The following is an 11,917-nucleotide window of genomic DNA, read 5'->3' on the forward strand; positions in this document are numbered from 1 at the left end:
TTTTATACCAACAGTTACTTCACAAAAAAAACAACACACGTCGCCAAGCAACAAACAGCATACTGACGTTAGAACACTGCTTAGATCACCGTGTTTTCACCTGATGGTACAACGTGGATTTATAATTTTTTTCAGTATACTCCTTCAGTACACCGATTAATGACCATATCTACACTACTGGCCATTAAAATTGCTACACCAAGAAGACATGCAGATGATAAACGGGTATTCATTGGACAAATATATTACACTAGAACTGACATGTGAATACATCTTCACGCAATTTGGGTGCATAGATCCTAAGAAATCAGTACCCAGAACAACCAGCTCTGGCCGTAATAACGGCCTTGATACGCCTGGGAAATGAGTCAAACAGAGGTTGGACGGCCTGTGCAGTAACAGCTGCCCATGCAGCTTCAACACGATACCACAGTTCATCAAGAGTAGTTAGTCACTGGCGTATTGTGACGAGCCAGACGTTTTCAATTGGTGAGAGATCTGGAGAATGTGCTGGCCAGGGCAGCAGTCGAACGTTTTCTGTATCCAGAAAGGCCCGTACAAGACCTGCAACATGCGGTCGTGCATTATCCTGCTGAAATGTAGGGTTTCGTAGGGATCGAATGAATGTTAGAAAAATGGTTCAAATGGCTCTGAGCACTATGGGACTTAATATCTGAGGTCATCAGTCCCCTAGAACCTAGAACTGCTTAAACCTAACTAACCCAAGGATATCTCAAACACCCATGCCCGAAGCAGGATTCTAACCTGCGACCGTAGCGGTTGCGCGGTTCCAGACTGTAGCGTCTAGAACCGCATGGCCACTCCGGCCGGCAATGAAGGGTAGAGCCATGGGTCGTAACACATCTGAAATGTAACGTCTACTGTTCGAAGTGCCGTCGATGCGAACAAGAGGTGACCGAGACGTGTAACCAATGGCACCCCATACCATCATGCCGGGTGATACTCCAGTATGGCGATGACGAATACACGCTTCCAATGTGCCTTCACCGCGATGTCGCTAAACACGGATGCGACCATCACGATGCTGTAAACAGAACTTGGATTCATCCGAAAAAATGACGTTAGGCTATTCGTGCACCCAGGTTCGTCGCTAAGTACACCATCGCAGGCGCCCCTGTTTAGGATGCAGCGTCAAGGATAACCGCAGCCATGGTCTCCGAGCTGATAGTCTATGCTGCTGCAAACGTCATCGAACTGTTCGTGCAGATGGTTGTTGTCTTGCAAAACGTCCCTATCTGTTTACTCAGGGATCGAGACGTGGCTGCACGATCCGTTGCAGCCATGCAAGTAAGATGCCTGTCATCTCGACTGCTAGTGATACGAGGGCTTTGGGATCCAGCACGACGTTCCGTATTACCCTCCTGCACCCACCGATTCTATATTCTGCTAACAATCATTGGATCTCGACCAACGCGAGCAGCAATGTCGCGATACGATAAACCGCAATCGCGATAGGCTACAATCCGACCTTTATCAAAGTCGGAAACGTGATGGTACGCATTTCTCCTCCTTACATGAGGCAACACAACAACGTTTCACCAGGCAACGCCAGTCAACTTCTGTTTTTGTATGAGAAATCGGTTGGAAACTTTCCTCATGTCAGCACGTTGTAGGTGTCGCCACCGGCGCCGACCTTGTGTGAATGCTCTTAAAAGCTAATCATTTGCATATCACAGCACCTTCTTCCTGTCGGTTAAATTTCGCGTCTGTAGCCCGTCATCTTCGTGGTGTAGCAATTTTAATGGCCAGTAGTGTATGATGTTCCAGAATCCTGCGATATATACAGCCCGCACTGCATCGCTCGGAACACCGTCAATTTAGTTATAACCATGCGGTGGGAGGGGTATTTTTCTCAACCTCCGATCGGTAAAAGATGGAAACCACAGTGAACATCCAGTGACGTTCTGTGCAGATGTGCTGCCGAGTGTATGTAGTATGGCCCTCTATCGCGTCACATCGCACTTTTCAGTTCTGAGCGCAGAAAGAGTGCGCAGAAATGCCTAGAAAATAAAGTCTCGCGCCAAGTGTGAAGTCCTGCTGACGGATTTCGCCTGATTTCATGCAGCCCACATAACATAACTGTCATGCGTTTCCTTCTTCATGACAGTTCTTATCCGCACACTGCAGGTGCAACGAGGACAGCCCACAATACCGCTGCTATGAAAACAGTATATTGGCAAACACAACGATCTGCAGACCAGCATTGGCAACTGGCGGAAACCACAGACAGCTGCCTTCTATGACGAGGGTATTGGAAAGTCGGTAACACGTTAATGTCTAAGTGGGAGCAGCGACTATACAGAGAAGTAGCTGGAAGGTGTAGCTAGACGTTAGCAAACCAACCATTTTTAATGATGCTACCGCCATTTGACTGTAATAATTTTTATTTTATTGCTATGCATCCAGATTTCAGGAAAAAAACCTTATTTATACGTCAAAAGACATCAGCCTCGTATGAAATACAAGTCCTTCATACCAGTCTGATGCCTTCTGACACGTAAATAAATTTTTGTAGCTGAGAATGGCCAAAGGCTGAAATCTGGATCATATAACAATAAAATAAAAAAATACACTCCTGGAAATGGAAAAAAGAACACATTGACACCGGTGTGTCAGACCCACCATATTTGCTCCGGACACTGCGAGAGGGCTGTACAAGCAATGATCACATGCACGGCACAGCGGACACACCAGGAACCGCGGTGTTGGCCGTCGAATGGCGCTAGCTGCGCAGCATTTGTGCACCGCCTCCGTCAGTGTCAGCCAGTTTGCCGTGGCATACGGAGCTCCATCGCAGTCTTTAACACTGGTAGCATGCCGCGACAGCGTGGACGTGAACCGTATGTGCAGTTGACGGACTTTGAGCGAGGGCGTATAGTGGGCATGCGGGAGGCCGGGTGGACGTACCGCCGAATTGCTCAACATGTGGGGCGTGAGGTCTCCACAGTACATCGATGTTGTCGCCAGTGGTCGGCGGAAGGTGCACGTGCCCGTCGACCTGGGACCGGACCGCAGCGACGCACGGATGCACGCCAAGACCGTAGGATCCTACGCAGTGCCGTAGGGGACCGCACCGCCACTTCCCAGCAAATTAGGGACACTGTTGCTCCTGGGGTATCGGCGAGGACCATTCGCAACCGTCTCCATGAAGCTGGGGTACGGTCCCGCACACCGTTAGGCCGTCTTCCGCTCACGCCCCAACATCGTGCAGCCCGCCTCCAGTGGTGTCGCGACAGGCGTGAATGGAGGGACGAATGGAGACGTGTCGTCTTCAGCGATGAGAGTCGCTTCTGCCTTGGTGCCAATGATGGTCGTATGCGTGTTTGGCGCCGTGCAGGTGAGCGCCACAATCAGGACTGCATACGACCGAGGCACACAGGGCCAACACCCGGCATCATGGTGTGGGGAGCGATCTCCTACACTGGCCGTACACCACTGGTGATCGTCGAGGGGACACTGAATAGTGCACGGTACATCCAAACCGTCATCGAACCCATCGTTCTACCATTCCTAGACCGGCAAGGGAACTTGCTGTTCCAACAGGACAATGCACGTCCGCATGTATCCCGTGCCACCCAACGTTCTCTAGAACGTGTAAGTCAACTACCCTGGCCAGCAAGATCTCCGGATCTGTCCCCCATTGAGCATGTTTGGGACTGGATGAAGCGTCGTCTCACGCGGTCTGCACGTCCAGCACGAACGCTAGTCCAACTGAGGCGCCAGGTGGAAATGGCACGGCAAGCCGTTCCACAGGACTACATTAGCATCTCTACGATCGTCTCCATGGGAGAATAGCAGCCTGCATTGCTGCGAAAGGTGGATATACACTGTACTAGTGCCGACATTGTGCATGCTCTGTTGCCTGTGTCTATGTGCCTGTGGTTCTGTCAGTGTGATCATGTGATGTATCTGACCCCAGGAATGTGTCAATAAAGTTTCCCCTTCCTGGGACAATGAATTCACGGTGTTCTTATTTCAATTTCCAGCAGTGTATTACATTCAAATGGCGGCAGTATCGTTCAAAAAATTTACCATGACACTGCCTCCATCCAAAATAAAAATGATCACAACATTTTTCATTTTCACTGTGGTTTCCATTTCGCGACCAACCGGACCTTGAATAAAAAAATAGCCGTCGTACACCAGGAGGCTGTTCGCTGCCACTGAACAGTTGAAACGAGGCTAGTAATCGAGACACATCTACAGTCTGTACTTGGAATACGCTGTGTGATCAGAAATATCTCGACAGCGCCATATAATGAGACATTTACCACCATATGTAACGAGAGGCCGGCCCATCCGTATCAAAGGAGGCGAGGTGTACTGAGTATTCAATAGAGAAGCCGTAAAGCCCGTTTTACACGTGCGTTATCTGGTCAAAATCGACTACTCCAAGTGCGTGCACCTAACGTGTCTCCGTGTAAATCAGCAACCAACCACGACGCGAGTGTGTCTGTGACTTGAGTGATCTGTACCCTGTGCCGAAGGCAGAGTTCTAGATTTCCGAGTACGCTGCGGTTGCCCACAGACAAGGGACTATGGCGGCGTCTGCTAACATCGTTAAGTTATAACATACTCTGGTCGAGCTTACTTCTATTTCAAAGTGGCTTCTTAATCTTTGTTAGGTTGTTTGTTTGGTTTTCGTGGCACAAAGAAAAGTTACACAGGGTCCTGGTATTTTTTCCTACCTACCAGTTTCCTCCAACAAGCGAGACGAAATATGTGAAACCAAAATGCATTTACATTCTACAGCGAAGAAGCTACACTGTGCATAAATAAGAACGTAAATAGATAAACGTGTTTTACTGAAAATTATTTCAAGTGTGAAAAAATCAGAACTACTGGACGAGAAAAATAATTTTCGTTGTTATTTGGGACTTAGCAAGAAAAGACGTTACAAAGGATAAAATGTTCTACATACTGCGTGATGTGTTTGTGAGTATATATTTTCTCGAACAGATAAATGTATACGTTCTGAAATGTTTAGATGACATCTTTCCTATTCTTTCGGTTCTCTGGAGTGCAGGGAATTTACCACACGACCTTTGCCAAGAACTTCCACTATGAATTGTGCTTTTGTCATCAATAAACTATTGTCATCGTCTGTTCCTACATTTTGTTACTATATTTCGATTTTTCCGTAAACGGGACAGTCTTTCAAATGTCACTTTCACCATTCAGATGCGGAACTGGACAGCAGACAACTCTCACAACACGGGCAGTTTTGGCGCTGACTTCAAACGAAAATGTCCACTCAAAACAGACGAGACTCAGTACAGGAATAAAACGCCAGGGGTACTGCAGCACACGCACTCGTCTCGAGCAGGGAACAGAGACTAGAGAGTCGATAGTGTAAAAGGGACTTAACAACAGAAGGGCCGGCCGGTGTGGCCGAGCGGTTCTAGGCGCTTCAGTCTGGAACCGTGCGACCGCTACGGTCGCAGGTTCGAATCCTGCCTCGGGCATGGATGTGTGTGGTGTCCTTAGGTTAGTTAGGTTAAAAGTAGTTCTAAGTTCTAGGGGACTGATGACCTCAGATGTTAAGTCCCATAGTGCTCAGCGCCATTTGAACCATTTTTGAACAGCAGAAGGGGTCGTTCAGGAAAGGTCACTGACCTCGACTGTGGACCAATCACTGGAGGCCGGCTGAGTGACAAATCCGTCAGGGGCAGACTGCCCAAGTCGACTGCTGGTGCTGTGGTTGTCAAGTCCAACTGCTACGGAACATCCACAGCGAAATCAAAACCAGGCAGACATCATGTACGTATTAAGGTGGCGATTCTTCTGGAAAAAATTGGAAAAAGTACATTCTCAGGAAATTACATTTTACTCAGAAAATTCAATGAAGTCTTAGCGAATTCTGTGTTTTTAACCTAGGATTGACATTGAATTTTATTGATTTTTATAAAGCACGGCCAACGGCCTTGCCACAGTGGTAACACCGGTTCCCGTCATATCACCGAAGTTAAGCGCTGTCGGGCTGGACTAGCACTTGAATGGGTGACCATCCGATCTGCCGAGCGCTGTTGGCAAGCGGGGTCCACTCAGCCCTTGTGAGACAAACTGAGGAGCTACTTGATAGAGATGTAGCGGCTCCGGTCTCGGAAACTGACATACGGCCGGGAGAGCGGTGTGCTGACCACATGCCCCTCCATACCAGCATCCAGTGACGCCTGTGGGCTGAGGATGACACGGCGGCCGGTCGGTACCGTTGGGCCTACATGGCCTGTTCGGAAGGGGTTTAGTTTTATAGTTTAGTTTTATCAATCACGAATTTTAAAATATTTGATATTTCAGTGTGTTAGTTGTATGAATACTAATACATCTAAATTATCGCTTTGATAACTGCGGTTAAACTAACGCTCATGGCTGGTATGACACCATTTTCCTTCTCACACCTGGCATTCTCAGGAAATTTTTTCTCTGAGTTTTTGTAGCCACCCTGCTCGTGGACATGGGCTGCCGAGCATTGCGCAGGGCGGTAGCAAAAAACCGCATGGAATCAGCAGAACAAATCTCTCGCTGAGTTCCACAGTGCCTCCACCAATCCAGCTAGCACAAAGAGTGTGCGCAGGTACCCATAAGCCACGCATTTCACTGGTCAACGCTAAGCAACACTGGAAGTGGGGTCCCAAGTGGCGAATCACGCTGTAACCTATTGCTGTCCGACGGAAGTGTTTGAGTTTGGTGAATGCCTGGAGAACGTTATTACCTTCCATCAAGTATGGTGCCACCAGAGAAGTACGAAGGAGTTGGTGCACCGATATGGGGTCTTTTTCGTAGTTGTGGTGTCCTCCCCTTACTGCCCCAAAGAAAACACTAAATTCGGGAGAATATGAACACTCTCACAGCATTGTGAACTGTGTACAGCAGACAAACAGTTTGGAGGCGACGAGTCTTATATCATCATGACAATGCAGGCAGTCACAAAGCAAACATCTGTGAGTCAATGGTTTGAGGACAATAACATTCCTAAAATGGTTTGGCTGCCCAGTGTCCTGACCTAAGCTCAGTGGTACACATTTGGAATGAGTTCGAACGTCGGATTCGTTGCAGACCCCAGGCTCTGGCATAACTACCTTCTCTGTTTTCGGCTTTCGATACAGAATAGTCTGCCATCCTTCCACAGACATTCAGACATCTCACTGAGAGCGTTCCCAGCACTTCAAGTGTGAACAGACCCTAAAGTAAGAAGGCTGTTCTGAAAGTAAGGTCCGATCGATCTCGAAATGGAAACCACCGTGAAAATCAAATGTAGCTTTGCATAAATATGTTCAACAGTGTCTCTAGTATGTCCATCGATCGCGTCATGTCTCTCTTTCCAGTTCTGAGCGCACAGTGAGCATGTAAAGATGCCTAGATAATAGTCTCTCCCGCCAAGTATGAGTGCTTGTGAGAGATTTCGCCTGATTTTATGCAGCCCGCACAACGTACCTGTCATGCATTTTCTCCTTCAAGACAATTCTCGGCCGCACACTACAGGGGCAATGAGGCTGTTCCTGCACCGTTTTTGATGGGAAAAGTTTGATAACCCACAATACACCGCAGATTCTCTCCTATGTTCACATGATTCGCTGGCTATGAAGAAAACATTGTTGCACAGACAACAAGCTGCAGATCAGCGTAGAGAATTGGCAGAAAGCATCAGCGGCTGCCTTCTATGGCGTGGATATTGGAAAGTTGGTACGACGCTACGACAAATGTCTCAGTCTGAGTGCCGACTATGTAGAGAAGTAGCTGGAGGGTGTAGCTAACTGTTGCAAATACAACAGTTTTGACATTCACTGTGGTTTCTATTTCACCACCAATCGGACCTTACTTTCCGAACAGCCCCTGTAATACCCAATAATAAATGTCCATGCACTTTTAATCAGATAGTGTATGTACAACTTACAAATACGAAACAATGCAGCTGTCTACTGGTTGAAGGGAACGACGACCACCATGTTTATAACTGCACAGGTCCAAAGCCACATACTGCAAACAAATAAGAAACCTGTAATGCTCCAGGTAGAAACGTTTTCTTTATTCACCACTAAAATGTTAAAATGTAGAAGACCGTATAATAATCTTAAACTGTAGCTGAGTGATAGGAGGACGGAAAGAAGAAAGAAAAAATCCCTTTTATGAATAGTTTTGAAAAAAAGTCTGTGGCATGCATACTTCAAACAACATCCGAGCTGCCATGCACTATACATAGCATTCCGGGAAATGCAATACTAATGTGGATGCAGTGTATACGCGCAACCATCACCATGCAACAAAATGAACTTGCTCGTAATCCACTTCTGGATGTCTCCTAATAAGGAGCAACTAAGATTTGTTTGTAAAAGAGTCAGTCTTTCTATTGCATCCATTCTGGACTGACCTGTTTACGGTTGTCCCAGGCAAGGTGGACTGAATTTATCGTTGATTAATATGCACACTTTTAGGAAAATTAGTTTTACGAGGCACAGTGTCTGTAATGTTATCTCAAGAAAATATTACGCTTTTAAATCAGTGATCAATGATATATTTAACTGAGTATTGATATAAAACTGTGCTAATTTACCTTCAATAATTATAAATCGTGTGCAGTTTTTAAATTCCTGTGTGAAGCCATAACAATCATTTACTGCTTGGAATTGCTAGTTTTGATTCAAATGTTTAGTTAACTGAGCCAAAGCGGCAGAATTTTTAACTGCAGTCAGATTCCGACTTAGGGCCGCTGTTACGATTTCATACTGGACAAAGTAAATATCCCAGAGGATTGTTAATTTGGCTCATTACACAGTGCCTGAGCCAAATTGTAAGAACTAACTTTTTTCCTGAACTGTTGCACTCGTGCTTGGAGATATAACATCACATTTTTCTTTATTTAAAGAATCATTAAAATATGTAGAGAAATCGTAAAAAGAGGTTAGTTTCCGCATTCTAGGATACTGTTTGCATATCGTTATCATGTATCTTCCAAAAAACAACGTATAACTACTGTACATCTTCTATCACGACAAGATTTGTATCACTTGATTCTGTTTGTCAAGCATTTGTTGGTAGTATATTATAAGTCTCTCTCATGTAAAGGCATTCTTTAATAATTACTTAGTTAACTGTGTAGGGGTATTTTATTTGCAGGCATATTTGAAGCACAAATTTTTATATATCCTGAACACGCAAAGTAAGATATTATTTCGCAGGAGGCCGATTTCAGCAGGGATTGCGAAGGTCATTGCTCAATGACGAAACAATTCGGGCTTCGTATTGCCTCTTTCGTTCAACATTTTTGTCAGAGAAAGAACCTATGTTCGTAAAGACAGAGTCCAATAATTTAATTTTCTTTCTTTTCTTACACTTTCGTGGTGTGGGAACTGTATCGAAAGTTCATAGTGAAAAGAGTCAATGAGCACTGACGGAAACCATCCACAACAGACTGGGCAGGTCATCCAGTGAGGGAAGACCGTAATAAATGTAATGAGAACCAGTCGCATAGTTGCTGGAATGTTCCTTCATGTCGCGACAAAACGTGTGTACCCGAAACTTTCGAATGATTCGTATCTTTAAGTCTCACATCTCTGGAGGATTTTTTCTTTGATGTAACTGTAATTTTTCCTCCTATCTATGTTATTATGTAGTTATGTAGTTCTAAATTCACTAGAGCAATCAATCATTCATAATAGGAAACACAGTCATAACTCAGTCGCTCAAAATGATTCAGAAATTTTACTTGTTAGAATGAAATCAGGCGATGATTCTTCTTCTCTGCAGGTTCGTGCTTTTCGGCAGTCTGCTAATCGGTACAAATAAAATGCCTCGTATTTTTGGGAGCGTTGTATAATCAGCCGGGAAACCTCAGATCAAGCGGATATTTGGCTTTGATGAAGTTTAACCTTCCGAAGAAGTAATGGAGCTCTTGGATTATTAAATGCAGGTTCGTATCCAGTCTTTCGGAAGTTCCCTTCTGATTAACAACTACGCAATATATCGATGAATATCATTAATTCTCAAATGTCAAATAGTGTAAATTGTTACACACCTTTTGTATGAAGGAGCAATATATATAATATATTTCCCTTTTAATCGTACAATTTCGTATCAGTTACCTTCTGACATAAATCTCAATATTCAGATTACAATTCTTCAAACAATGCTCAGGAAAATCGGCACGAAGACACTCTCGGAAGCTTTTTTCCTAACAACCACCAGAGAGAGTACTACAAATAATAATTATGCGCTCATGGCATAGCTATTGTATGAAACTACTTTGCGCTTGGATTCTGCGAGTATGAAGATAGAAAATTAGTAAACGTCATTCAAGGGTAGAATTGTATCAGAATAATTCATCGAATATAATGAGATATTACATAACTTATACTAGCTTGAAGGCAAATTTCAACTGGCCAACGTTTTTCCATGATTCTTGTTGCAACATATTTATTGTTTGTGATTACAGTTGTGTTCTTTTTGTTCTATGTACCTCAATCAACAACGAGCATATAACAAGAATAATCGAGAAACAACTATAACTGGAAACCTAATGAAGAAGATGTTAGAAAATACTAAAATGAAATAAAATTTTAAAAGGGGAGAGAATTTACATTGTGAGAATCGCAGGTAAGAGCATTTTTGTTGAGATGCTTGTATTTTGTTGTCATGGACCTTAAGGTATTAGCAGATAACCAATGACCTATGCTAAAAAAAATTTATTACAGATTTAAAAAAGTGTCCATTTGAAGATTGCATTGTACTTAAGAATTCATAAGATGGCCGCAATAGTTGGTACGAAGTAAAAATGATCGATTCCATTCTTTAAATTTACATCTTAAAGTATATGCTTGGCAGATAAATGGTTGAAATATGGGGGTTTATAAAATAAAAATAAGAATTATATCTTTGTGTTTTGGTTAAATTTGGGAAGGTTGCAAAAATGTCATCTGCAAATAACACTGAAGACGAATTTCACATTGGTGATGACAAAAAGGCCAATCCGACCATGAAAGATGTAGATACCCATTCTATTGAAACTGGCCCGGAACCCCAATTGCAAGTCTCTACTAGTACTTCTCAAATGGGTATATGATCAAATCCAGTGATTGAATTAGCTGAAAAAATATGGCTACAATGGCTACCAATTTAAAATTACTGGGAGAAGAAACCGTTAGAACAAGAACAAAATGCAAAAGTCGTTGCTAATTTCAAACATTTGGCTAAAAAACAATCTGCATGAGCAGAAGCAAAATTTAAGTAATGGGATGCGCGAGTGGAAGAAGGAGATAAAGGTTTAGCTGTGCAAATAAACGGTACTCTAGCAAATATTTGTACAAAAATTACAGGCTTAAAAGAAGCATACCAAAATACATCAGAAATAACTAAGCAGTTATCGTCTGATGTACAGTTGTTTAAGACGCCACAGACTAAAAGTGAATAGAATGTGCAGGAATTAAGTACTAAAATAAATAATCTAACTATTAACTGTGCTGGTGTAACCAATCACCTGCTCTCCAAGCCGCTTTGAGAAGATCGATAGCAGGCACTGAAGCAAGAAGGCCTATAAGGAGAGAGGCCAAAGACAAACTCGCAAGAAACGTGCAGCCAAAAACCTTTCGGCCTCCGCAGACCGGTGGGCCGCCGAGCGGTCTGGGGCGCTGCAGTCATGGACTGTGCGGCTGGTCCCAGCAGAGGTTCGAGTCCTCCCTCGGGCAGGTGTGTGTGTGTTTGTCCTTAGGATAGTTTAGGTTAAGTAGTGTGTAAGCTTAGGGACTGATGACCCTAGCAGTTAAGTCCCATAAGATTTCACACACATTTGAACATTTTTGAATCGGTGGGCCACTCAGTCCGTCCCAGTCAGTCACCCAGTTAAGTCAACGAGTTGAGTCATCAGGCGCAGGCCAGTGCGAGTCGCAGTCGCAGTTAGCTCAGC

General features: G+C 44.3%; 1 pseudogene; it reads left to right on the forward strand.

The window, feature by feature from the left end:
• The first annotated feature begins 5,935 nt into the window (after positions 1 to 5,935).
• LOC126095977 (5S ribosomal RNA) lies at positions 5,936 to 6,053 on the forward strand (annotated as a pseudogene).
• Positions 6,054 to 11,917: the final 5,864 nt, after the last annotated feature.

This window comes from Schistocerca cancellata, chromosome 8 (assembly GCF_023864275.1).
Source record: "Schistocerca cancellata isolate TAMUIC-IGC-003103 chromosome 8, iqSchCanc2.1, whole genome shotgun sequence".
Taxonomy (NCBI): domain Eukaryota; kingdom Metazoa; phylum Arthropoda; class Insecta; order Orthoptera; family Acrididae; genus Schistocerca; species Schistocerca cancellata.